Here is a 26,047-nt window from a genome sequence, read left to right on the forward strand (position 1 = left end):
TGGCGATCAGAATGTCGTCTGCGTACTGAAGGAGGGTTTCCTTTTCCAGAGGTAGAACTTTTAGGTCTTTAGCTAAGCTTTCCCCAAAGATGGTGTGGGAATTTTTGCACCCTTGGGGCAAGACGGCCCGGAAGTATTGTTTTAGTTGTATGTTGAGTCCTGCCACTCACAAGCCAAAATTTCTTGTGACTCTGGGACTAATGGAATACAAAAGAAGGCATCATTGAAGACTAATACAGAATACCATGTCCTGGTGGTTGGTAGAATGACCAGCAGGGTGTAGGAATTAGGAGCAACTGGAGGTATATCCTCGGTGGCTTCACTGACTGTCCTGACATCCTTTACCAGGTCCCCAGCAGCCCATGGGGCTCTCGTGGTCAGACCAATCCCAGGATATGGAGCTCACCTGGACAGGTACCCCACCCCCACCCCAGCCCACGGGGCTCTCGTGGTCAGGCCCCTCCCAGGATACAGAGCTACCCTTGCAGGTACCGTGGCAGGGCTGGGAACACAGGAACCGTGCACATAGCCCTCATTGAAGAGCATCCCCACCTCACCTGTCGCTCAGAGCTGACACAGAGCACCTCAGAGCAGGACTTGAACTAACAAACAGCAGCTGCGACAGGTCTGTGACCCTGGGTATCACTCTGTTCGGCCTCCCTCCACCTGGTCTTCCAGAGACTTCCACTGCACCCGGGGCACCAGGCCTCTGTCTCCAACCACCACCCACCCCTCCTCTCCCTGACCCCTGGGTTCCTCTCATTAGGAGAGGGTTTTCTTGAAGTTGTCTCCCACTCATGGGCCGGATAAAATGATTAGAAAACAAGCCAAAGCTGCAGTCCCTTGTTTATCCTGACTCTCAGGAGCCCACACCTGTTCCTTGGACCTGGCCGGTTCAGCAAGTTCCATTTTCTGCAACTGTGAGCCCCTGAGGGGTGATGATTGGCTGACCTGGGCAGCCTTACCATGCCGGCCAGACCTCCCCAGGTGTGCCTGGGTTGAGATCAATATAAATACCACTCCAGGCAGCAAGAGCCCCTGCAGCCGTGCCTGACGCCATTTTCTCTGCCCTGTCAGCAGTCTCGGGGCTGGGCTGGTGGGAGGGAGTGAGAGGCCACGGCTTTGTGGGTGGCCCAGTGTGAGTGGGGCTCTGCTGGACTTTCTGCAGCAGTTGCCAGGCTGCCACCTGCTAAAGAAGAGGATGTGTCACCCATACCTGCTGCTGGAATTTCTCCCTGGGCCAAGGTGAGGAAGGAAAAAAGAAGTGGGGGCAGGGACAGGATGGGTATCTCAGGCAGGGAAATGGAAATCTTCCAGAAGAGCACCCAGGGCCAGGACCATCCTGGCTGGCCTGCAGGCACCAAGTCGGCTGGCATGCTGTCACTCGTGTGGCTCTATGGCCCTTCCTCTAGGCTTTCAAGTCCTTGTATATATTCAGGTGTTTTACCTGGGACGGGTGGGAATAGTTCAGCAGCAACTGGCCTGGGGCTCAGCTCACGTTTACTAACAGATGCCTCGGCACGGTGCCCCAGCTTTGCAATGAGGACGCTTGTTGCGTGGGGGCTGCTGGCTGAATGGGAGACGATTCCCCACCACTGACCAACTTCAGAATTGTTTACAACTGGAGCAAGTGCCCTGATACAGTTTTCCTCTGTGTAACTGGTGGGTTCTGTGTTTTTTTCTCTTTTTCGTTTTTGGTTCAAGGTAGATTTTATTCCTCTTTTTTGTATTTACAGATATAAGCATGGAAATAATTTATTCATATAAATACATGTATGTGAAGGGAATAATTGTTTTTTCTGTTTTATTTTTTAAATTTTATTTCTTTATAATTTTGAATTTTATTTTATATTTTTATACAGCAGGTTCTTATTGGTTATCTATTTTATACATATAAATGTATACATGTCAATCCCAGTCTCTCAACTCCTCCCACCACCACCCCCCAACAGCTTTCCCCCCTTGTTGTCCATACATTTGTTGTCTTCATATGTTGCTCTATTTATGCCTTGCAAAATGGTTAATCTGTACAGTTTTTCTAGGTTCCACATATATGCATGAATATACAAGATTTGTTTTTCTCTTTCTGATTTACTTCACTCTGTATGACAGTCTCTAGATCCATCGACGTCTCTACAAATGACCCAATTTCATTCCTTTTCATGGCTTAGTAATATTCCATTTTGTATATGTAACACAGCTTTATGCATTCGTCTGTCTGTGGGCATTTAGGTTGCTTCCACTACCTCGATATTGTAAATAGTGATGCAATGAACATTGCGGTGAATGTCTCTTTTTGATTTATGGTTTTGTCTGGGTATATGTCCAGTACTGGAATTGCTGTATCATATGGTAATTCTATTGTTAGTTTCTTAAGAAACTCCATATTGTTCTCCATAGTGACTGTATCAATTTATATTCCCAACAATAGTGGAAGAGGGTTCCTTTTCTCCACACCCTTTCCAGCATTTTTTGTTTGTAGAATTTCTGATGATGCCCATTCTACCAGGTGTGAGGTGATACCTCATTGTTGAGTGCATTTTGTTGAGCAAGGGGTAGGTCTTGTCTATTACATATTTGGCTTATGGAACGGTATCTGTGCTCATTTCAAACTCTGGTTTTATGCAGCACCCCAACTCACCTTTCCCCTTAAGCAAGCATAAGTTGGTTTTCGAAATTTGAGACCCTGTTCTGTTTTGTAATTCAGTTCCGGTGTAACCAAGTTTACATCCGTTTATTAGTGATATCTTATGATGTTTCTTTTTTGTGTGACTTATTTCAGTTAGAATCATCATACCTGAATCCACTCATTATGCTGCTATGGGCCTGATGACATAGATTTCATTGCTGAGTGATATTGCATTTTACGAAAGTACCACAATTTCTTTATGCATTTTTCACTTTCTGCGATATTGAACTTGTACCATAAACGAGGTTCTTGTAAACAGAGCCGTCCCAAAATTTGGGGTGGCTGTGTCTTTTTGATTTTAATTTCCCTAAGCTATAGGACCATAAGTGGAAGTGCCCTAGGCTCTGTTGCTTTGTTTTTTAGATATTTCAGGAAACACCATACACTTCTCCCGAGTGGCTGTTGGCAATTTACATCCCTCCCATCAGCATAACAAAGCTCCCAGTTCTCCATGGCCTGTCCTGCCTTTCTGGATTTTACACTTTTTTCAGATGGCCCTTTTGACCGGAAGGAAGTGAGACTTCATTGGAGTGCAGATTTCCTTTGCAAGCTTGCTTGGTTGGGCAAAAAGGGCATATGTGTTTTTTCCTGAATATATTCAGGAAAAAACGCATATGCCCTTTTTGGCCAAGTGCATCATTGTGGACGTTCTGCCTCTTTTCCTATGCTTTAAATGCAATTCCAGTCTACCTCCTGAAATCGGTTTCCTGCAATTCTGCCCCGCTTTCAAGTCCTCTTGGCAGCCTTACTTCAGTATATTTTTGGACGATAGCTGTCATTTATAACTCTGCAGGTTTGTGAATTACAGTGCCCCTGAGCTCCTTTCTTCAACTTGCATTCTTGTGAGCTGGCCGCAACACCGCAGGATTGCTTCAGGCCCTAATGTGGTTCCGGCACGGCACGCTGAGCCTTTGGTTAATTCCTCTTCCTGGTGGGAAATGAGAGTTAAATTTGCCCGTTCAGACAACTCCGGCTAGTCTCTCATTGGTTCTCCCTATTCCTGTTCATCTTCCGCAGAAATTGCAAACTGGGCCAAACAGGAGGTTAAAGGCACTGACTCTCCAAGTCGGGAGAGTGTTAGTAAAGTGTCTGGAATGTTGCACCCGAGTACCAGGGGACGAGAACTGAGACATATTTGAACACGTCTCCTGATCACACGGTTGATCATACTCTGGGTTCCACATGCATGTTTTAGCTGAAGGAAGAATCACTTAAACCTGGAGAGTTGAGACCCGTGGAATGGGTACCATGCAATATGACTTCAAAGGGTCTTCATTAGCTTACCAAAGCTCTCCGATCCTATCACTGCTGCGTTTATGCCCGTGTACACATGCTTGATTCTCTTTCGGAGACATAACAATCCATAGGTTTTAAGATAATTTTTTGTCAGGTTCATTCTTAGGCTTTTAATATGGGGTGTTGAGTCCATTTCATTGAGCAAGGAGTAGCTCTTCTCTATTACACATTTGGCTTAAGGAAGTTTATCTGTGCTCATTTCAATCTCTGGTTTTATGCAGCACCCCAACTCCCCTTTCCCCTTAAGCAAGCATAATTTGGTTTTCTAAATTTGAGACCCTGTTCTGTTTTGTAATTCAGTTCCTGTGGAGCCAAGTTTACATTCCATGTATTAGTGATATCTTACGATGTTTCTTTTTCTGTGTGACTTATTTCAGTTAGAATCATCATACCTGAATCCACTCATTATGCTGCTACGGGCCTGATGTTATAGATTTCATTGCTCAGTGATATTGCATTGTACGTAAGTACCACAACTTCTTTATCCATTTTTCACTTTCTGCGATATTGAACTTGTACCGTAAACGAGGTTCTTGTAAACAGAGCCGTCCCAAACTCTGGGGTGGCTGTGTCTTTTTGATTTTAATTTCCCTAAGCTATAGTATCATAAGTGGAAGTGCCCTAGGCTCTGTTGCTTTGTTTTTCAGATGTTTCAGGAAACACCATACACTTCTCTCGAGTGGCTGTTGGCAATTTACATCCCGCCCATCAGCATCACAAGGCTCCCAGTTCTCCAAGGCCTGTCCTGCCTTTTTGGATTTTACACTTTTTTCTGATGGCCCTTTTGACCTGGGGGAAGTGAGACTTCATTGTAGTGCAGATTTCCTTTGCAAGCTTGCTTGCTTGGGCAAAAAGGGCGTATTCGTTTTTTCCTGAATATATTCAGGAAAAAAAGCATACGCCCTCTTTGGCCAAGTGCATAATTTTCGACGTTCTGCCTCTTTTCCTATGCTTTAAATGCAATTCCAGTCTACCTCCTGAAATCGGTTTCCTGCAATTCTGCCCCGCTATCAAGTCCTCTTGGCAGCCTTACTTCAGTATATTTTTGGACGATAGCTGTCATTTATAACTCTGCAGGTTTGTGAATTACAGTGCCCCTGAGCTCCTCTCTTCAACTCGCTTTCTTGTGAGCTGGCCGCAACACCACATGATTGCTTCAGGCCCTAATCTGGTTCCGGCAGGGCACGCTGAGCCTTTTGTTCATTCCTCTTCCTGGTGGGAAATGAGAGTTAAATTTGCCCGTCCAGACACCTCCAGCTAGTCTCTCATTGGTTCTCACTATTCCTGTTCATCTTCCGCAGAAATTGCAAACTGGGCCAAACAGGAGGTTAAAGGCACTGACTCTCCAAGTCGGGAGAGTGTTAGTAAAGCGTCTGGAATGTTGCACCCAAGTACCAGGGGACAAGAACTGAGACATATTTGAACACGTCTCCCGATCACATGGTGGATCATAATCTGGGTTCCACATGCATGTTTTAGCTGAAGGAAGAATCCCTTAAACCTGGAGAGTTGAGACCCGTGGAATGGGTACCATGCAATATGACTTCAAAGGGTCTTCATTTGCTCACCGAACGTCTCCAATCCTATCACTGCTGCGTTTATGCCCCTGTACACACGCTTGATTCTCTTTCGGAGACATAGCAATCCATAGGTTTTAAGATACTTACTAGTCAGGTACATTCTTAGGAGTTTAATATGGGGTGTTGAGTCCATTTCGTTGAGCAAGGAGTAGCTCTTGTCTATTACATATTTGGCTTAAGGAACTTTATCTGTGCTCATTTCAATCTCTTTTTTATGCAGCACCCCAACTCACCTTTCCCCTTAAGCAAGCATAAGTTGGTTTTTTAAATGTGAGACCCTGTTCGGTTTTGTAATTCAGTTCCTGTGTAGCCAAGTTTACATTCCGTGTATTAGTGATATCTTATGATGTTTCTTTTTCTGTGTGACTTATTTCAGTTAGAATCATCATACCTGAATCCACTCATTATGCTGCTACGGGCCTGATGACATAGATTTTATTGCTGAGTGATATTGCATTGTACATAAGTACCACAACTTCTTTATCCATTTTTCACTATCTGCAATATGAACATGTACTGTAAACGAGGTTCTTGTAAACAGAACCGTCCCAAACTTTGGGGTGGCTGTGTCTTTTTGATTTTAATTTTGCTAAGCTATAGGACCATAAGTGGATGTGCCCTAGGCTCTGTTGCTTTGCTGTTTTGTTGTTTCAGGAAACACCATACACTTCTCCCTAGTGGCTGTTGGGAATTTATATCCCGCCCATCAGCATAACAAGGCTCCCAGTTCTCCACGGCCTGTCCTGCCTTTCTGGATTTTACACTTTTTTCAGATGGCCCGTTTGACCGGGGGGAAGTGAGACTTCATTGTAGTGCAGATTTCCTTTGCAAGATTGCTTGGTTGGGCAAAAAGTGCGTATTCGTTTTTTCCTGAATATATTCAGGAAAAAACGCATACGCCCTCTTTGGCCAAGTGCATCATTGTCGACGTTTTGCCTCTTTTCCTATGCTTTAAATGCAATTCCAGTCTACCTCCTGAAATCGGTTTCCTGCAATTCTGCCCCGCTTTCAAGTCCTCTTCGCAGCCTTACTTCAGTATATTTTTGGACGATAGCTGTCATTTATAACTCTGCAGGTTTGTGAATTACAGTGCCCCTGAGCGCCTTTCTTCAACTCGCTTTCTTGTGAGCTGGCCGCAACACCACAGGATTGCTTCACGCCCTAATCTGGTTCCGGCACGGCACGCTAAGCCTTTGGTTAATTCCTCTTCCTGGTGGGAAATGAGAGTGAAATTTGCCCGTCCAGACACCTCCAGCTAGTCTCTCATTGGTTCTCCCTATTCCTGTTCATCTTCCGCAGAAATTGCAAAATTGCCAAACAGGAGGTTAAAAGCACTGACTGTCCAAGTTGGGAGAGTGTTAGTTAAGTGTGTGGAAAGTTGCACCTGAATACCAGGGGACGAGAACTGAGACATATTTGAACACGTCTCCTGATCACACGGTTGATCATACTCTGGGTTCCACATGCATGTTTTAGCTGAAGGAAGAATCCCTTAAACCTGGAGAGTTGAGACCCGTGGAATGGGTACCATGCAATATGACTTCAACGGGTCTTCATTTGCTCACCGAACCTCTCCAATCCTATCACTGCTGCGTTTATGCCCCTGGACACACGCTTGATTCTCTTTCGGAGACATAGCAATCCATAGGTTTTAAGATACTTACTAGTCAGGTACATTCTTAGGCGTTTAATATCGGTCATTGAGTCCATTTCGTTGAGCAAGGAGTAGCTCTTGTCTATTACATATTTGGCTTAAGGAACTTCATCTGTGCTCATTTCAATCTCTGGTTTTATGCAGCAACCCAACTCACCTTTCCCCTTAAGCAAGTTTAAGATAGTTTTCTAAATTTGAGAAACTGTTCCGTTTTGTAATTCAGTTCCTGTAGAGCCAAGTTTACATTCCGTGTATTAGTGATATCTTATGATATTTCTTTTTCTGTGTGACTTATTTCAGTTAGAATCATCATACCTGAATCCACTCATTATGCTGCTACGGGCCTGATGACATAGATTTCATTGCTGAGTGATATTGCATTGTACGTAAGTACCACAACTTCTTTATCCATTTTTCACTTTCTGTGATATTGAACTTGTACCATAAACGAGGTTCTTGTAAACAGAGCCGTCCCAAACTTTGGGGTGGCTGTGTCTTTTTGATTTTAATTTCCCTAAACTATAGGACCATTGGTGGAAGTGCCCTAGGCTCTGTTGCTTTCTTTTTTAGATGTTTCAGGAAACACCAAACACTTCTCCAGAGTGGCTGTTCGCAATTTACATCCCGCCCATCAGCATAACAAGGCTCCCAGTTCTCCATGGCCTCTCCTGCCTTTCTGGATTTTACACTTTTTTTAGATGGCCGTTTTGACCGGGGGGAAGTGAGACTTCATTGTAGTGCAGATTTCCTTTGCAAGCTTGCTTGGTTGGCCAAAAAGTGCGTATGAGTTTTTTCCTGAATATATTCAGGAAAAAACACATACGCCCTTTTTGGCCAAGTGCATTATTGTGGACGTTCTGCCTCTTTTCCTATGCTTTAAATGCAATTCCAGTCTACCTCCTGAAATCGGTTTCCTGCAATTCTGCCCCGCTTTCAAGTCCTCTTGGCAGCCTTACTTCAGTATATTTTTGGACGATAGCTGTCATTTATAACTCAGCAGGTTTGTGAATTACAGTGTCCCTGAGCTCCTTTCTTCAACTCGCTTTCTTGTGAGCTGGCCGCAACACCGCAGGATTGCTTCAGGCCCTAATCTGTTTCCAGCACGGCACGCTGATCCTTTGGTTAATTCCTCTTCCTGGTGGGAAATGAGAGTTAAATTTGCCCGTCCAGACACCTCCAGCTAGTCTCTCATTGGTTCTCCCTATTCCTGTTCATCTTCCGCAGAAATTGCAAAATTGCCAAGCAGGAGGTTAAAAGCACTGACTGTCCAAGTTGGGAGAGTGTTAGTAAAGTGTGTGGAAAGTTGCACCCGAATACCAGGGGACGAGAACTGAGACATATTTGAACACGTCTCCCGATCACACGGTTGATCATACTCTGGGTTCCACATGCATGTTTTAGCTGAAGGAAGAATCCCTTAAACCTGGAGAGTTGAGACCCGTGGAATGGGTACCATGCAATATGACTTCAACGGGTTTTCATTTGCTCACCGAACCTCTCGAATCCTATCACTGCTGCGTTTATGCCCCTGGACACACGCTTGATTCTCTTTCGGAGACATAGCAATCCATAGGTTTTAAGATACTTACTAGTCAGGTACATTCTTAGGTGTTCAGTATGGGGTGTTGAGTCCATTTCATTGAGCAAGGAGTAGCTCTTGTCTATTACATATTTGGCTTAAGGAACTTTATCTGTGCTCATTTCAATCTCTGGTTTTATGCAGCACCCCAACTCACCTTTCCCCTTAAGCAAGCATAAGTTGGTTTTCTAAATTTGAGACCCTGTTCTCTTTTGTAATTCAGTTCCTGTGTAGCCAAGTTTACATTCCGTGTATTAGTGATATCTTATGATGTTTCTTTTTCTGTGTGATTTATTTCAGTTAGAATCATCATACCTGAATCTACTCATTATGCTGCTATGGGCCTGACGACATAGATTTCATTGCTTAGTGATATTGCATTGTGTGTAAGTACCACAACTTCTTTATCCATTTTTCACTTTCTGTGATATTGAACTTGTACCGTAAACGAGGTTCTTGTAAACAGAGCCGTCCCAAACTTTGGGGTGGCTGTGTCTTTTTGATTTTAATTTCCCTAAGCTATAGGACCATAAGTGGAAGTGCCCTAGGCTCTGTTGCTTTGTTTTATGGATGTTTTAGGAAACACCATACACTTCTCCAGAGTGGCTGTTGGCAATTTACATCCCGCCCATCAGCATAAGAAGGCTCCCAGTTCTCCATGGCCTGTCCTGCCTTTCTGGATTTTACACTTTTTTCAGATGGCCCTTTTGACCGGGGGGAAGTGAGACTTCATTGGAGTGCAGATGTCTTTGCAAGCTTGCTTGGTTGGCCAAAAAGGGCTTATGCGTTTTTTCCTGAATATATTCAGGAAAAAACGCATACGCCCTTTTTGGCCAAGTGCGTCATTGTGGACGTTCTGCCTCTTTTCCTATGCTTTAAATGCAATTGCAGCCTACCTCCTGAAATCGGATTCCTGCAATTCTGCCCCGCTTTCAAGTCCTTTTGGCAGCCTTACTTCAGTATATTTTTGGACGATAGCTGTCATTTATAACTCTGCAGGTTTGTGAATTACAGTGCCCGTGAGCTCCTTTCTTCAACTCGCTTTCTTGTGAGATGGCCGCAACACCGCAGGATTGCTTCAGACTCTAATCTGGTTCCAGCATGGCACGCTGAGCCTTTGGTTAATTCCTCTTCTTGGTGGGAAATGAGAGTTAAATTTGCCCGTCCAGACACCTCCAGCTAGTCTCTCATTGGTTCTCCCTATTTCTGTTCATCTTCCGTAGAAATTGCCAACTGGGCCAAACAGGAGGTTAAAGGCACTGACTCTCCAAGTCGGGAGAGTGTTAGTAAAGCGTCTGGAATGTTGCACCCGAGTACCAGGGGACGAGAACTGAGACATATTTGAACACGTCTCCCGATCACACGGTTGATCATACTCTGGGTTCCACATGCATGTTTTAGCTGAAGGAAGAATCCCTTGAACGTGGAGATTTCAGACCCTTGGAATGGGTACCATGCAATATGACTTCAAAGCGTCTTCATTTGCTCACCGAACCTCTCCAATCTTATCACTGCTGCGTTTATGCGCCTGTACACACGCTTGATTCTCTTTTGGAGACATAGCAATCCATAGGTTTTAAGATACTTACTAGTCAGGTACATTCTTAGGTGTTTAGTATGGGGTGTTGAGTCCATTTCGTTGAGCAAGGAGTAGCTCTTGTCTATTCCATATTTGGCTTAAGGAACTTTATCTGTGCTCATTTCAATCTCTGATTTTATGCAGCACCCCAACTCACCTTTCCCCTTAAGGAAGCATAAGTTGGTTTTCTAAATTTGAGACCCTGTTCTGTTTTGAAATTCAGTTCTTGTTGAGCCAAGTTTACATTCCGTGTATTAGTGATATCTTATGATGTTTCTTTTTCTGTGTGACTTATTTCAGTTAGAATCATCATACCTGAATCCACTCATTATGCTGTAACGGGCCTGGTGACATAGATTTCATTGCTGAGTGATGTTGCATTGTACGTAAGTACCACAACTTCTTTATCCATTTTTCACTTTCTGCGATATTGAACTTGTACCGTAAATGAGGTTCTTGTAAACAGAGCCGTCCCAAACTTTGGGGTGGCTGTGGCTTTTTGATTTTAATTTCCCTAATCTATAGGACCATAAGTGGAAGTGCCCTAGGCTCTGTTGCTTTGTTTTTTAGATGTTTCAGGAAACACCATACACTTCTCCCAAGTGGCTGTTGGCAATTTACATTCCGCCCGTCAGCATAACAAAGCTCCCAGTTCTCCATGGCCTGTGCTGCATTTCTGGATTTTACACTTTTTTCAGATGGCCCTTTTGACCAGGGGGAAGTGAGACTTCATTGGAGTGCAGATTTCCTTTGCAAGCTTGCTTGGTTGGCCAAAAAGAGCGTATGCGTTTTTTCCTGAATATATTCAGGAAAAAACGCATATGCTCTTTTTGGCCAAGTGCATCATTGTGGACGTTCTGCCTCTTTTCCTATGCTTTAAATGCAATTCCAGTCTACCTCCTGAAATCGGTTTCCTGCAATTCTGCCCCGCTTTCAAGTCCTCTTGGCCGCCTTACTTCAGTATATTTTTGGTCGATAGCTGTCATTTATAACTCTGCAGGTTTTTGAGTTACAGTGTCCCTGAGCTCCTTTCTTCAACTCGCTTTCTTGTGAGCTGGCCGCAACACCGCACGTTTGCTTCAGGCCCTAATATGTTTCCGGCATGGCATGCTGAGCCTTTGGTTAATTCCTCTTCCTGGTGGGAAATGAGAGTGAAATTTGCCCGTCCAGACACCTGCAGCTAGTCTCTCTTTGGTTCTCCCTATTCCTGTTCATCTTCCGCAGAAATTGCAAACTCGGCCAAACAGGAGGTTAAAGGCACTGACTCTCCAAGTCGGGAGAGTGTTAGTAAAGCGTCTGGAATGTTGAACCCGAGTACCAGGGGACGAGAACTGAGACATATTTGAACACATCTCCCGATCACACGGTTGATCATACTCTGGGTTCCACATGCATGTTTTAGCTGAAGGAAGAATCCCTTGAACATGGGAGTTGGGACCCTTGGAATGTGTACCATGCAATATGATCTCAAAGGGTCTTCATTAGCTCACCAAAGCTCTCCAATCCTATCACTGCTGCGTTTATGCCCCTGTACACACGCTTGATTCTCTTTCAGAGACATAGCAATCCATAGGTTTTAAGATACTTACTAGTTGGGTACATTCTTAGGCGTTTTATATGGGTCGTTGAGTCCATTTCGTTGAAAAAGGAGTAGCTGTTGTCTATTCCATATTTGGCTTAAGGAACTTCATCTGTGCTCATTTCAATCTCTGATTTTATGCAGCACCCCAACTCACCTTTCCCCTTAAGGTAGCATAAGTTGGTTTTCTAAATGTGAGACTTTGTTCTGTTTTGTAATTCAGTTCCTGTGGAGCCAAGTTTACATTCCATGCATTAGTGATATCTTATGATATTTCTTTTTCTGTGTGACTTATTTCAGTTAGAATCATCATACCTGAATCCACTCATTATGCTGCTATGGGACTGATGAAATAGATTTCATTGCTGAGTGATATTGCATTGTACGTAAGTACCACAACTTCTTTATCCATTTTTCACTTTCTGCGATATTGAACTTGTACCGTAAACGAGGTTCTTGTAAACAGAACCGTCCCAAACATTGTGGTGGCTGTGTCTTTTTGATTTTCATTTCCCTAAGCTATAGGACCATAAGTGGAAGTGCCCTAGGCTCTGTTGCTTTGTTTTTTAGATGTTTCAGGAAACACCATACACTTCTCCTGAGTGGCTGTTGGCAATTTACATCCCGCCCATCAGCATAACAAGGCTCCCAGTTCTCCACGGCCTGTCCTGCCTTTCTGGATTTTACACTTTTTTCAGATGGCCCTTTTGACCGGGGGGAAGTGAGACTTCATTGTAGTGCAGATTTGCGTTGCAAGCTTGCTTGGTTGGCCAAAAAGTGCGTATTCGTTTTTTCCTGAATATATTCAGGAAAAAACGCATACGCCCTCTTTGCCAAGTGCATCATTGTCGACGTTCTGCCTCTTTTCCTATGCTTTAAATGCAATTCCAGTCTACCTCCTGAAATCGGTTTCCTGCAATTCTGCCCCGCTTTCAAGTCCTCTTGGCAGCCTTACTTCAGTATATTTTTGGACGATAGCTGTAATTTATAACTCTGCAGGTTTGTGAATGACAGTGCCCCTGAGCTCCTTTCTTCAACTCGCTTTCTTGTGAGCTGGCCGCAACACCACAAGATTGCTTCAGGCCCTATTCTGGTTCTGGCACGGTACGCTGAGCCTTTGGTTAATTCCTCTTCCTGGTGGGAAATGAGAGTTAAATTTGTCCGTCCAGGCACCTCCAGCTAGTCTCTCATTGGTTCTCCCTATTCCTGTTCATCTTCCGCAGAAATTGCAAACTGGGCCAAACAGGAGGTTAAAGGCACTGACTCTCCAAGTCGGGAGAGTGTTAGTAAAGCGTCTGGAATGTTGCACCCGAGTACCAGGGGACGAGAACTGAGACATATTTGAACAGGTCTCCCGATCACATGGTTGATCATACTCTGAGTTACACATGCATGTTTTAACTGAAGGAAGAATCCCTTAAACATGGAGAGTTGAGACCCGTGGAATGGGTACCATGCAATATGACTTCAAAGGGTCTTCATTTGCTCACCGAACCTCTCCAATCCTATCACTGCTGCGTTTATGCCCCTGTACATGCACTTGATTGTCTTTCGGAGACACAGCAATCCATAAGTTTTACAATACTTACTAGTCAGGTACATTCTTAGGCGTTTAATATGGGGTGTTGAGTCCATTTCGTTGAGCAAGGAGTAGCTCTTGTCTATTACATATTTGGCTTAAGGAACTTTATCTGTGCTCATTTCAATCTCTGGTTTTATGCAGCACCCCAACTCATCTTTCCCCTTAAGCAAGCATAAGTTGGTTTTCTAAATTTGAGACCCTTTTCTGTTTTGTAATTCAGTTCCTGTGTAGCCAAGTTTACATTCCGTGTATTAGTGATATCTTATGATGTTTCTTTTTCTGTGTGACTTATTTCAGTTAGAATCATCATACCTGAATGCACTCATTATGCTGCTATGGGCCTGATGACATAGATTTCATTGCTGAGTGATATTGCATTGTACGTAAGTACCACAACTTCTTTATCCATTTTTCACTTTCTGCGATATTGAACTTGTACCGTAAACGAGGTTCTTGTAAACAGAGCCGTCCCAAATTTTGGGGTGGCTGTGTCTTTTTGATTTTAATTTCCCTAAGCTATAGGACCATAAGTTGAAGTGCCCTAGGCTCTGTTGCTTTGTTTTTTAGATATTTCAGGAAACACCATACACTTCTCCCCAGTGGCTGTTGGCAATTTACCTCCCGCCCGTCAGCATAACAAGGCTCCCAGTTCTCCATGGCCTGTCCTGCCTTTCTGGATTTTACACTTTTTTCAGATGGCCCTTTTGACCGGGGGGAAGTGAGACTTCATTGGAGTGCAGATTTCCTTTGCCAGCTTGCTTGGTTGGCCAAAAAGGGCGTATGCGTTTTTTTCCTGAATATATTCAGGAAAAAACGCATACGCCCTTTTTGGCCAAGTGCATCATTATGGACATTCTGCCTCTTTTCCTATGCTTTAAATGCAATTGCAGTCTACCTCCTGAAATCGGTTTCCTGAAATTCTGCCCCGCTTTCAAGTCCTCTTGGCAGCCTTACTTCAGTATATTTTTGGACGATAGCTGTCATTTATAACTCTGCAGGTTTGTGAATTACAGTGCCCCTGAGCTCCTTTCTTCAACTCGCTTTCTTGTGAGCTGGCCGCAACACCGCAGGATTGCTTCAGGCCCTAATCTGGTTCCGGCACGGCACGCTGAGCCTTTGGTTAATTCCTCTTCCTGGTGGGAAATGAGAGTGAAATTTGCCCGTCCAGACACCTCCAGCTAGTCTCTCATTGGTTCTCCCTATTCCTGTTCATCTTCCGCAGAAATTGCAAACTGGGCCAAACAGGAGGTTAAAGGCACTGACTCTCCAAGTCGGGAGAGTGTTAGTAAAGCGTCTGGAATGTTGCACCCGAGTACCAGGGGACGAGAACTGAGACATATTTGAACAGGTCTCCCAATCACACGGTTGATCATACTCTGAGTTACACATGCATGTTTTAGCTGAAGGAAGAATCCCTTAAAGCTGGAGAGTTGAGACCCGTGTAATGGGTACCATGCAATATGACTTCATAGGTTCTTCATTTGCTCACCGAACCTCTCCAATCCTATCACTGCTGCGTTTATGCCCCTGTACACATGCTTGATTCTCTTTCGGAGACATAGCAATCCATAGGTTTTAATATACTTACTAGTCAGGTACATTCTTAGGCGTTTAATATGGGGTGTTGAGTCCATTTCGTTGAGCAAGGAGTAGCTCTTGTCTATTACATATTTGGCTTAAGGAACTTTATCTGTGCTCATTTCAATCTCTGGTTTTATGCAGCACCCCAACTCACCTTTCCCGTTAAGCAAGCATAAGTTGGTTTTCTAAATTTGAGACCCTTTTCTGTTTTGTAATTCAGTTCCTGTGTAGCCAAGTTTACATTCCATGTATTAGTGATATCTTATGATGTTTCTTTTTCTGTGTGACTTATTTCCGTTAGAATCATCATACCTGAATGCACTCATTATGGTGCTACGGGCCTGATGACATAGATTTCATTGCTGAGTGATATTGCATTGTACATAAGTACCACAACTTCTTTATCCATTTTTCACTTTCTGCGATATTGAACTTGTACCGTAAACGAGGTTCTTGTAAACAGAGCCGTCCCAAATTTTGGGGTGGCTGTGTCTTTTTGATTTTAATTTCCCTAAGCTATAGGACCATTGGTGGAAGTGCCCTAGGCTCTGTTGCTTTGTTTTTTAGATGTTTCTGAAACACCATACACTTCTCCAGAGTGGCTGTTGGCAATGTACATCCCGCCCATCAGCATAACAAGGCTCCCAGTTCTCCATGACCTGTCCTGCCTTTCTGGATTTTACACTTTTTTCAGATGGCCCTTTTGACGGGCGGGAAGTGAGACTTCATTGGAGTGCAGATTTCCTTTGCAAGCTTGCTTGGTTGGCCAAAAAGTGCGTATGTGTTTTTTCCTGAATATATTGAGGAAAAAACGCATACGCACTATTTGGCCAAGTGCATCATTGTGGACGTTCTACCTCTTTTCCTATGCTTTAAATGCAATTCCAGTCTACCTCCTGAAATCGGTTTCCTGCAATTCTGCCCCGCTTTCAAGTCCTCTTGGCAGCCTTACTTCAGTATATTTTTGGACGATAGCTGTCATTTATAACTCTGCAGGTTTGTGAATGACAGTGCCCCTGAGCTCCTTTCTTCAACTCGCTTTCTTGTGAGCTGGCCGCAACACCACAAGATTGCTTCAGGCCCTATTCTGGTTCTGGCACGGTACGCTGAGCCTTTGGTTAATTCCTCTTCCTGGTGGGAAATGAGAGTTAAATTTGTCCGTCCAGGCACCTCCAGCTAGTCTCTCATTGGTTCTCCCTATTCCTGTTCATCTTCCGCAGAAATTGCAAACTGGGCCAAACAGGAGGTTAAAGCCACTGACTCTCCAAGATGGGAGAGTGTTAGTAAATCATCTGGAATGTTGCACCCGAGTACCAGGGGACGAGAACTGAGACATATTTGAACAGGTCTCCCGATCACACGGTTGATCATACTCTGAGTTACACATGCATGTTTTAACTGAAGGAAGAATCCCTTAAACATGGAGAGTTGAGACCCGTGGAATGGGTACCATGCAATATGACTTCAAAGGGTCTTCATTTGCTCACCGAACCTCTCCAATCCTATCACTGCTGCGTTTATGCCCCCGTACACACGCTTGATTCACTTTGGGAGACGTAGCAATCCATAGGTTTTAAAATACTTACTAGTCAGGTACATTCTTAGGCGTTTAATACGGGGTGTTGAGTCCATTTCGTTGAGCAAGGAGTAGCTCTTGTCTATTACATATTTGGCTTAAGGAACTTTATCTGTGCTCATTTCAATCTCTGGTTTTATGCAGCACCCCAACTCACCTTTCCCCTTAAGCAAGCATAAGTTGGTTTTCTAAATTTGAGACCCTTTTCTGTTTTGTAATTCAGTTCCTGTGTAGCCAAGTTTACATTCCGTGTATTAGTGATATCTTATGATGTTTCTTTTTCTGTGTGACTTATTTCAGTTAGAATCATCATACCTGAATGCACTCATTATGGTGCTATGGGCCTGATGACATAGATTTCATTGCTGAGTGATATTGCATTGTACGTAAGTACCACAACTTCTTTATCCATTTTTCACTTTCTGCGATATTGAACTTGTACCGTAAACGAGGTTCTTGTAAACAGAGCCGTCCCAAATTTTGGGGTGGCTGTGTCTTTTTGATTTTAATTTCCCTAAGCTATAGGACCATAAGTGGAAGTGCCCTAGGCTCTGTTGCTTTGTTTTTTAGATGTTTCAGGAAACACCATACACTTCTCCCGAGTGGCTGTTGGCAATTTACATCCCGCCGTCAGCATAACAAGGCTCCCAGTTCTCCATGGCCTGTCCTGCCTTTCTGGATTTTACACTTTTTTCAGATGGCCCTTTTGACCGGGGGAAGTGAGACTTCATTGGAGTGCAGATTTCCTTTGCAAGCTTGCTTGGTTGGCCAAAAAGGGCGTATGCGTTTTTTCCTGAATATATTCAGGAAAAAACGCATACGCCCTTTTTGGCCCACTGAATCACTGAGGACGTTCTGCCTCTTTTCCTATGCTTTAAATGCAATTCCAGTCTACCTCCTGAAATCGGTTTCCTGCAATTCTGCCCCGCTTTCATGTCCTCCTGGAAGCCTTACTTCAGTATATTTTTGGACGATAGCTGTCATTTATAACTCTGCAGGTTTGTGAATTACAGTGCCCCTGAGCTCCTTTCTTCAACTCGCTTTCTTGTGAGCTGGCCGCAACACCACAGGATTGCTTCAGGCCCTTCTGGTTCCAGCACGGCACGCGGAGCCTTTGGTTAATTCCTCTTCCTGGTGGGAAATGAGAGTGAAATTTGCCCATCCAGACACCTCCAGCTAGTCTCTCATTGGTTCTCCTTATTCCTGTTCATCTTCCACAGAAATTGCAAACTGGGACAAACAGGAGGTTAAAGGCACTGACTCTCCAAGTCGGGAGAGTGTTATTAAAGAGTCTGGAATGTTGCACCCGAGTACCAGGGGACGAGAACTGAGACATATTTGAACACGTCTCCCGATCACACGGTTGATCATACTCTGGGTTCCGCATGCATGTTTTAGCTGAAGGAAGAATCCCTTAAACCTGGAGAGTTGAGACCTGTAGAATGGGTACCATGCAATATGACTTCAAAGGGTCTTCATTTGCTCACCGAACCTCTCCAATCCTATCACTGCTGCGTTTATGCCCCTGTACACACGCTTGATTCTCTTTCAGAGACATAGCAATCCATAGGTTTTAAGATACTTACTAGTCAGGTACGTATTTAGGCGTTTAATATGGGGTGTTGAGTCCATTTCGTTGAGCAAGGAGTAGCTCTTGTCTATTACATATTTGGCTTAAGGAACTTTATCTGTGCTCATTTCAATCTCTGGTTTTATGCAGCACCCGAACTCACCTTTCTCCTTAAGCAAGTATAACGTTGGTTTCTAAATTTGAGACCCTGTTCTGTTATGTAATTCAGTTCCTGTGTAGCCAAGTTTACATTCCGTGTATTAGTGATATCTTATGATGTTTCTTTTTCTGTGTGACTTATTTCAGTTAGAATCATCATACCTGAATGCACTCATTATGGTGCTATGGGCCTGATGACATAGATTTCATTGCTGAGTGATATTGCATTGTACGTAAGTACCACAACTTCTTTATCCATTTTTCACTTTCTGCGATATTGAACTTGTACCGTAAACGAGGTTCTTGTAAACAGAGCCGTCCCAAATTTTGGGGTGGCTGTGTCTTTTTGATTTTAATTTCCCTAAGCTATAGGACCATAAGTGGAAGTGCCCTAGGCTCTGTTGCTTTGTTTTTTAGATGTTTCAGGAAACACCATACACTTCTCCCCAGTGGCTGTTGGCAATTTACATCCCGCCCGTCAGCATAACAAGGCTCCCAGTTCTCCATGACCTGTCCTGCCTTTCTGGATTTTACACTTTTTTCAGATGGCCCTTTTGACGGGCGGGAAGTGAGACTTCATTGGAGTGCAGATTTCCTTTGCAAGCTTGCTTGGTTGGCCAAAAAGTGCGTATGCGTTTTTTCCTGAATATATTGAGGAAAAAACGCATACGCACTATTTGGCCAAGTGCATCATTGTGGACGTTCTGCCTCTTTTCCTATGCTTTAAATGCAATTCCAGTCTACCTCCTGAAATCGGTTTCCTGCAATTCTGCCCCGCTTTCAAGTCCTCTTGGCAGCCTTACTTCAGTATATTTTTGGACGATAGCTGTCATTTATAACTCTGCAGGTTTGTGAATGACAGTGCCCCTGAGCTCCTTTCTTCAACTCGCTTTCTTGTGAGCTGGCCGCAACACCACAAGATTGCTTCAGGCCCTATTCTGGTTCTGGCACGGTACGCTGAGCCTTTGGTTAATTCCTCTTCCTGGTGGGAAATGAGAGTTAAATTTGTCCGTCCAGGCACCTCCAGCTAGTCTCTCATTGGTTCTCCCTATTCCTGTTCATCTTCCGCAGAAATTGCAAACTGGGCCAAACAGGAGGTTAAAGCCACTGACTCTCCAAGATGGGAGAGTGTTAGTAAAGCATCTGGAATGTTGCACCCGAGTACCAGGGGACGAGAACTGAGACATATTTGAACAGGTCTCCCGATCACACGGTTGATCATACTCTGAGTTACACATGCATGTTTTAACTGAAGGAAGAATCCCTTAAACATGGAGAGTTGAGACCCGTGGAATGGGTACCATGCAATATGACTTCAAAGGGTCTTCATTTGCTCACCGAACCTCTCCAATCCTATCACTGCTGCGTTTATGCCCCCGTACACACGCTTGATTCACTTTGGGAGACGTAGCAATCCATAGGTTTTAAAATACTTACTAGTCAGGTACATTCTTAGGCGTTTAATACGGGGTGTTGAGTCCATTTCGTTGAGCAAGGAGTAGCTCTTGTCTATTACATATTTGGCTTAAGGAACTTTATCTGTGCTCATTTCAATCTCTGGTTTTATGCAGCACCCCAACTCACCTTTCCCCTTAAGGAAGCATAAGTTGGTTTTCTAAATTTGAGACCCTGTTCTGTTTTGAAATTCAGTTCTTGTTGAGCCAAGTTTACATTCCGTGTATTAGTGATATCTTATGATGTTTCTTTTTCTGTGTGACTTATTTCAGTTAGAATCATCATACCTGAATCCACTCATTATGCTGTAACGGGCCTGGTGACATAGATTTCATTGCTGAGTGATGTTGCATTGTACGTAAGTACCACAACTTCTTTATCCATTTTTCACTTTCTGCGATATTGAACTTGTACCGTAAATGAGGTTCTTGTAAACAGAGCCGTCCCAAACTTTGGGGTGGCTGTGGCTTTTTGATTTTAATTTCCCTAATCTATAGGACCATAAGTGGAAGTGCCCTAGGCTCTGTTGCTTTGTTTTTTAGATGTTTCAGGAAACACCATACACTTCTCCCAAGTGGCTGTTGGCAATTTACATTCCGCCCGTCAGCATAACAAAGCTCCCAGTTCTCCATGGCCTGTGCTGCATTTCTGGATTTTACACTTTTTTCAGATGGCCCTTTTGACCAGGGGGAAGTGAGACTTCATTGGAGTGCAGATTTCCTTTGCAAGCTTGCTTGGTTGGCCAAAAAGAGCGTATGCGTTTTTTCCTGAATATATTCAGGAAAAAACGCATATGCTCTTTTTGGCCAAGTGCATCATTGTGGACGTTCTGCCTCTTTTCCTATGCTTTAAATGCAATTCCAGTCTACCTCCTGAAATCGGTTTCCTGCAATTCTGCCCCGCTTTCAAGTCCTCTTGGCAGCCTTACTTCAGTATATTTTTGGACGATAGCTGTCATTTATAACTCTGCAGGTTTTTGAGTTACAGTGTCCCTGAGCTCCTTTCTTCAACTCGCTTTCTTGTGAGCTGGCCGCAACACCGCACGTTTGCTTCAGGCCCTAATATGTTTCCGGCATGGCATGCTGAGCCTTTGGTTAATTCCTCTTCCTGGTGGGAAATGAGAGTGAAATTTGCCCGTCCAGACACCTGCAGCTAGTCTCTCTTTGGTTCTCCCTATTCCTGTTCATCTTCCGCAGAAATTGCAAACTCGGCCAAACAGGAGGTTAAAGGCACTGACTCTCCAAGTCGGGAGAGTGTTAGTAAAGCGTCTGGAATGTTGAACCCGAGTACCAGGGGACGAGAACTGAGACATATTTGAACACATCTCCCGATCACACGGTTGATCATACTCTGGGTTCCACATGCATGTTTTAGCTGAAGGAAGAATCCCTTGAACATGGGAGTTGGGACCCTTGGAATTTGTACCATGCAATATGATCTCAAAGGGTCTTCATTAGCTCACCAAAGCTCTCCAATCCTATCACTGCTGCGTTTATGCCCCTGTACACACGCTTGATTCTCTTTCAGAGACATAGCAATCCATAGGTTTTAAGATACTTACTAGTTGGGTACATTCTTAGGCATTTTATATGGGTCGTTGAGTCCATTTCGTTGAAAAAGGAGTAGCTGTTGTCTATTCCATATTTGGCTTAAGGAACTTCATCTGTGCTCATTTCAATCTCTGATTTTATGCAGCACCCCAACTCACCTTTCCCCTTAAGGTAGCATAAGTTGGTTTTCTAAATGTGAGACTTTGTTCTGTTTTGTAATTCAGTTCCTGTGGAGCCAAGTTTACATTCCATGCATTAGTGATATCTTATGATATTTCTTTTTCTGTGTGACTTATTTCAGTTAGAATCATCATACCTGAATCCACTCATTATGCTGCTATGGGACTGATGACATAGATTTCATTGCTGAGTGATATTGCATTGTACGTAAGTACCACAACTTCTTTATCCATTTTTCACTTTCTGCGATATTGAACTTGTACCGTAAACGAGGTTCTTGTAAACAGAACCGTCCCAAACATTGTGGTGGCTGTGTCTTTTTGATTTTCATTTCCCTAAGCTATAGGACCATAAGTGGAAGTGCCCTAGGCTCTGTTGCTTTGTTTTTTAGATGTTTCAGGAAACACCATACACTTCTCCTGAGTGGCTGTTGGCAATTTACATCCCGCCCATCAGCATAACAAGGCTCCCAGTTCTCCACGGCCTGTCCTGCCTTTCTGGATTTTACACTTTTTTCAGATGGCCCTTTTGACCGGGGGGAAGTGAGACTTCATTGTAGTGCACATTTCCTTTGCAAGCTTGCTTGGTTGGGCAAAAAGTGCGTATTCGTTTTTTCCTGAATATATTCAGGAAAAAACGCATACGCCCTCTTTGGCCAAGTGCATCATTGTCGACGTTCTGCCTCTTTTCCTATGCTTTAAATGCAATTCCAGTCTACCTCCTGAAATCGGTTTCCTGCAATTCTGCCCCGCTTTCAAGTCCTCTTGGCAGCCTTACTTCAGTATATTTTTGGACGATAGCTGTAATTTATAACTCTGCAGGTTTGTGAATGACAGTGCCCCTGAGCTCCTTTCTTCAACTCGCTTTCTTGTGAGCTGGCCGCAACACCACAAGATTGCTTCAGGCCCTATTCTGGTTCTGGCACGGTACGCTGAGCCTTTGGTTAATTCCTCTTCCTGGTGGGAAATGAGAGTTAAATTTGTCCGTCCAGGCACCTCCAGCTAGTCTCTCATTGGTTCTCCCTATTCCTGTTCATCTTCCGCAGAAATTGCAAACTGGGCCAAACAGGAGGTTAAAGGCACTGACTCTCCAAGTCGGGAGAGTGTTAGTAAAGCGTCTGGAATGTTGCACCCGAGTACCAGGGGACGAGAACTGAGACATATTTGAACAGGTCTCCCGATCACATGGTTGATCATACTCTGAGTTACACATGCATGTTTTAACTGAAGGAAGAATCCCTTAAACATGGAGAGTTGAGACCCGTGGAATGGGTACCATGCAATATGACTTCAAAGGGTCTTCATTTGCTCACCGAACCTCTCCAATCCTATCACTGCTGCGTTTATGCCCCTGTACATGCACTTGATTGTCTTTCGGAGACACAGCAATCCATAAGTTTTAAAATACTTACTAGTCAGGTACATTCTTAGGCGTTTAATATGGGGTGTTGAGTCCATTTCGTTGAGCAAGGAGTAGCTCTTGTCTATTACATATTTGGCTTAAGGAACTTTATCTGTGCTCATTTCAATCTCTGGTTTTATGCAGCACCCCAACTCATCTTTCCCCTTAAGCAAGCATAAGTTGGTTTTCTAAATTTGAGACCCTTTTCTGTTTTGTAATTCAGTTCCTGTGTAGCCAAGTTTACATTCCGTGTATTAGTGATATCTTATGATGTTTCTTTTTCTGTGTGACTTATTTCAGTTAGAATCATCATACCTGAATGCACTCATTATGGTGCTATGGGCCTGATGACATAGATTTCATTGCTGAGTGATATTGCATTGTACGTAAGTACCACAACTTCTTTATCCATTTTTCACTTTCTGCGATATTGAACTTGTACCGTAAACGAGGTTCTTGTAAACAGAGCCGTCCCAAATTTTGGGGTGGCTGTGTCTTTTTGATTTTAATTTCCCTAAGCTATAGGACCATAAGTTGAAGTGCCCTAGGCTCTGTTGCTTTGTTTTTTAGATGTTTCAGGAAACACCATACACTTCTCCCCAGTGGCTGTTGGCAATTTACCTCCCGCCCGTCAGCATAACAAGGCTCCCAGTTCTCCATGGCCTGTCCTGCCTTTCTGGATTTTACACTTTTTTCAGATGGCCCTTTTGACCGGGGGGAAGTGAGACTTCATTGGAGTGCAGATTTCCTTTGCCAGCTTGCTTGGTTGGCCAAAAAGGGCGTATGCGTTTTTTTCCTGAATATATTCAGGAAAAAACGCATACGCCCTTTTTGGCCAAGTGCATCATTATGGACATTCTGCCTCTTTTCCTATGCTTTAAATGCAATTGCAGTCTACCTCCTGAAATCGGTTTCCTGCAATTCTGCCCCGCTTTCAAGTCCTCTTGGCAGCCTTACTTCAGTATATTTTTGGACGATAGCTATCATTTATAACTCTGCAGGTTTGTGAATTACAGTGCCCCTGAGCTCCTTTCTTCAACTCGCTTTCTTGTGAGCTGGCCGCAACACCGCAGGATTGCTTCAGGCCCTAATCTGGTTCCGGCACGGCACGCTGAGCCTTTGGTTAATTCCTCTTCCTGGTGGGAAATGAGAGTGAAATTTGCCCGTCCAGACACCTCCAGCTAGTCTCTCATTGGTTCTCCCTATTCCTGTTCATCTTCCGCAGAAATTGCAAACTGGGCCAAACAGGAGGTTAAAGGCACTGACTCTCCAAGTCGGGAGAGTGTTAGTAAAGCGTCTGGAATGTTGCACCCGAGTACCAGGGGACGAGAACTGAGACATATTTGAACAGGTCTCCCAATCACACGGTTGATCATACTCTGAGTTACACATGCATGTTTTAGCTGAAGGAAGAATCCCTTAAAGCTGGAGAGTTGAGACCCGTGTAATGGGTACCATGCAATATGACTTCATAGGTTCTTCATTTGCTCACCGAACCTCTCCAATCCTATCACTGCTGCGTTTATGCCCCTGTACACATGCTTGATTCTCTTTCGGAGACATAGCAATCCATAGGTTTTAATATACTTACTAGTCAGGTACATTCTTAGGCGTTTAATACGGGGTGTTGAGTCCATTTCGTTGAGCAAGGAGTAGCTCTTGTCTATTACATATTTGGCTTAAGGAACTTTATCTGTGCTCATTTCAATCTCTGGTTTTATGCAGCACCCCAACTCACCTTTCCCCTTAAGCAAGCATAAGTTGGTTTTCTAAATTTGAGACCCTTTTCTGTTTTGTAATTCAGTTCCTGTGTAGCCAAGTTTACATTCCGTGTATTAGTGATATCTTATGATGTTTCTTTTTCTGTGTGACTTATTTCCGTTAGAATCATCATACCTGAATGCACTCATTATGGTGCTACGGGCCTGATGACATAGATTTCATTGCTGAGTGATATTGCATTGTACATAAGTACCACAATTTCTTTATCCATTTTTCACTTTCTGCGATATTGAACTTGTACCGTAAACGAGGTTCTTGTAAACAGAGCCGTCCCAAATTTTGGGGTGGCTGTGTCTTTTTGATTTTAATTTCCCTAAGCTATAGGACCATTGGTGGAAGTGCCCTAGGCTCTGTTGCTTTGTTTTTTAGATGTTTCTGAAACACCATACACTTCTCCAGAGTGGCTGTTGGCAATGTACATCCCGCCCATCAGCATAACAAGGCTCCCAGTTCTCCATGACCTGTCCTGCCTTTCTGGATTTTACACTTTTTTCAGATGGCCCTTTTGACGGGCGGGAAGTGAGACTTCATTGGAGTGCAGATTTCCTTTGCAAGCTTGCTTGGTTGGCCAAAAAGTGCGTATGTGTTTTTTCCTGAATATATTGAGGAAAAAACGCATACGCACTATTTGGCCAAGTGCATCATTGTGGACGTTCTGCCTCTTTTCCTATGCTTTAAATGCAATTCCAGTCTACCTCCTGAAATCGGTTTCCTGCAATTCTGCCCCGCTTTCAAGTCCTCTTGGCAGCCTTACTTCAGTATATTTTTGGACGATAGCTGTCATTTATAACTCTGCAGGTTTGTGAATGACAGTGCCCCTGAGCTCCTTTCTTCAACTCGCTTTCTTGTGAGCTGGCCGCAACACCACAAGATTGCTTCAGGCCCTATTCTGGTTCTGGCACGGTACGCTGAGCCTTTGGTTAATTCCTCTTCCTGGTGGGAAATGAGAGTTAAATTTGTCCATCCAGGCACCTCCAGCTAGTCTCTCATTGGTTCTCCTTATTCCTGTTCATCTTCCACAGAAATTGCAAACTGGGACAAACAGGAGGTTAAAGGCACTGACTCTCCAAGTCGGGAGAGTGTTAGTAAAGCGTCTGGAATGTTGCACCCGAGTACCAGGGGACGAGAACTGAGACATATTTGAACACGTCTCCCGATCACATGGTTGATCATACTCTGGGTTCCGCATGCATGTTTTAGCTGAAGGAAGAATCCCTTAAACCTGGAGAGTTGAGACCTGTAGAATGGGTACCAT

Source organism: Orcinus orca, chromosome 3, assembly GCF_937001465.1.
Source record: "Orcinus orca chromosome 3, mOrcOrc1.1, whole genome shotgun sequence".
Taxonomy (NCBI): Eukaryota; Metazoa; Chordata; class Mammalia; order Artiodactyla; family Delphinidae; genus Orcinus; species Orcinus orca.